The following is a 3,294-nucleotide window of genomic DNA, read 5'->3' as shown; positions in this document are numbered from 1 at the left end:
TGGCAAAAAGAAGAAAGCAGGGATTATGTTACTAATGTGATGAAAAATACTCCCCAGGTCATAAATGCAAGGAGCCCAAATTTTTTCAAATTGATGCTACTGATTATAGCTCATCGGAGGAAGCCCCACCACTTGAGGAACCTGAGGAGGACGAAGAAGACAACTAGAAGGACAATGTCCCTGACGAACCAGTTATTTCGCTGCATGCTTTGGCAGGGATTTCTTCACCTCAAACTCTCAAAATCAGAGGTTTTATTAAGCACCGCCCAGTAGTAGTCTTGATTGATAGTGGAAGCACACATAATTTTATCCATCAAAGAGTCGCGTAAGTAGTGCATTGTTTTGTACAAGTTGTTTCTAACTTCCAAGTCCAAATTACGGATGGGGGAACAATGAAATGTGAAGGTCACTGTGAAAATGTCAAACTTCAAATGGGGGATTATCAGTTGAAGGCCCACATGTTTTCCATACACATGGGAGGGTGCGACATTGTCCTCGGTGCTGAATGGCTTCACACACTTGGGCCAATCACAATGGATTTCCAGGAGTTATATATGAGCTTTAAGCAGAACAACTCCACACATACCCTCCGCGGACTCCAGGCGGGAGCTCCCTCTATCATCAACTCACATAGGATGGAAAAATTGTTAAAAAAGGGCCATCATGGAGTTATAGCTCAATTTAATGCCATCCAAGCCATCGAACCCAATTCGCTTCCGATTCATCCTGAGATGCAACATATTTTAAATAACCATCTGCTAGTCTTTGACAAGCCTCATGAGCTTCCACCCTCGAGAGGGGAACATGATCATAGCATCACTTTGGTCCCAGGGGCCCAACCACCAAATGTGCACCCATATCGATATCCATTCACCCAAAAGAATGAAATAGAAAAAATAATCAAGGAACTTTTGGAAGCAGGAGTCATTCGTCCCAGCATTAGTCCTTATTCATCACCGGTGGTCATGGTGCTCAAGAAAGATGGGGAATGGCGTATGTGTCCAGAATTCAGGGCCCTCAATAAGTTGATCGTCAAAGATAAATTTCCCATCCCGGTTGTTGATGATTTGCTGGATGAACTAAATGGGGCTCAATTCTTCACTAAGCTGGATCTTTGCTCAGGCTACCACCAAATTTGCATGAAAGAAGTCGACATTCCAAAGACTGCATTCAGAACTCATGAAGGCCATTATGAGTTCCTAGTCATGCCATTTGGTCTTTGTAATTCCCCATCTACTTTTCAGAGCCTTATGAACCACCTCCTCAAACCATATCTCAGAAAATTTGCCCTTATTTCCTTCGATGACATCCTCATCTACAGTTGCACTTGGGCTGCACATCTTCAACATGTAGATCTGCTCTTGCAACTCTTCCGCAAGCATAAATTATTTGTTAAGATGTCCAAGTGTTACTTTGGTATGGAAGAAGTTGAGTATTTGGGCCACATTGTGGGGCGTAAAGGTGTCAGGGTGGACCCCAAAAAGATCCAGGCAATGCAGGATTGGCCTCAACCTAAGACCTTGAAGAGCCTGAGAGGATTTTTGGGTCTCACGGGCTACTATCGCAAATTTGTCCGCAATTATGGTCGCATTGTGAAACCCCTCACTCAACTCCTCAAGAAAAATTCATTCCTCTGGATCGATGAAGCACAACAGGCCTTTACAACTCTAAAAAATGCCATGTGTTCCACTCTAGTCTTAGCACTACCCAACTTCACCAAATCTTTTGTCATTGAATGTGATGCTTTCGGTACAGGTATTGGGGCAATCTTAATGCAGGAAGGTCGACCCTTGGCCCTCACAAGCCAACAAATAAGTGGGAAGAATCTGGGACAATATACCTATGAGAAGGAAATGATGGCCATCTTACATGTAGTAGCTACTTGGCGACCTTACTTATTGGGGCGACGTTTCCAAATCCACACAGACCGTCATGGTAATAAATATTTTTTGGAGCAATGCCTGTCCTCACCACAACAAAATAAATGGCTCGCCAAAATACTGGGATATGATTATGAGATCATTTACAAGAAAGGGCACGAAAATATTGTAGCTGATGCATTATCTCGCCAATTTGAGGAGAAAATTACCCTGCTTGCAATTTCCCTTCCCATTCCAGAATGGATTGAAGAGGCTCACAAGGAATGGTTTTCACATCCCTGGCTGTCCCAACTCATTACTCAATTGCAGGCGGATCCAAATTCCACCAAGGGCTACTCGTTGCAGGATGAGATTCTTTGCTACAAGGACATAGTTGTAATATCACCAACATCCACTCTCAAAAGCTACATTTTTGTGGAGTTGCACTCATCCCCCACTGCAGGACATTTACGCTTTCAGAAGACATATGCTTGCACTAGAAGATCATTTTTTTGGATAGGCATGAAAAAGGACATTCTTACTTTTGTAGCGGAATGTGATGTCTATCAGCGCCACAAAGGGGAGACAATCAAAGCACCAGGCACATTACAACCATTGCCCATCCCGGCATCAATATGGATGGAGGTTTCTATGGATTTCATTATAGGTCTTCCAAAGTCAGGGAACAAGTCAGTCATCATGGTGGTCGTGGACCGAATTTCTAAGTATGCTCATTTTTGCGCCCTACCCCACCCTTTTACACCGACTTTGGTCACTCAATCTTTCATGGATCAGATCTTCAAATTGCATGGCATGCCCACTTCTATTGTGTCTGATTGTGACCCGATCTTCACCAATAATTTTTGGTAGGAACTCTTCAGGCTACAAGGTACCCAACTAAAACTCAGTACTTCCTATCATCCACAAATGGATGGTCAAACTGAAGCAGTCAACAAATGTCTGGAAACCTACCTTAGGTGTTTCACTTTAGAAAATCAACATCTGTGGGTACAGTGGTTACCTCTAGCTAAATGGTGGTATAACACCAACTATCATGCCATCACCAAAGTGACTCCCTATGAAGCAGTTTATGGTCAACTCCCTCCTTCCCCTACTTCTTATATCAAGGGGTGCTCAAAGGTACAAGCAGTGGATCAACTCTTACAGAACTGCACAACCATACTTGCCCATCTTAGAGAGAATCTTCATCAAGCTCAGAATCACATGAAGCAACAGGTAGACCAACATCGCTCAGAATGCCAATTTCAAGAAGGGGATTAGGTATTTTTTAGGCTGCAACCATATAAGCAAACATCACTCAAAGAGAAGGGCTGTCAGAAACTATCTCCAAAATTATACAGACCATATCGAGTACTTCAGCGCATTGGAGAAGTGGCCTACAAGCTAGCTTTGCCACCCACTACAAAAATTCATC

This window comes from Pinus tabuliformis, chromosome 2_1, assembly GCF_031772625.1.
Source record: "Pinus tabuliformis cultivar Carrire ecotype Pingquan chromosome 2_1, CPIR1, whole genome shotgun sequence".
Classification (NCBI taxonomy): Eukaryota; Viridiplantae; Streptophyta; class Pinopsida; order Pinales; family Pinaceae; genus Pinus; species Pinus tabuliformis.
This window is presented reverse-complemented; position numbering follows the sequence as displayed.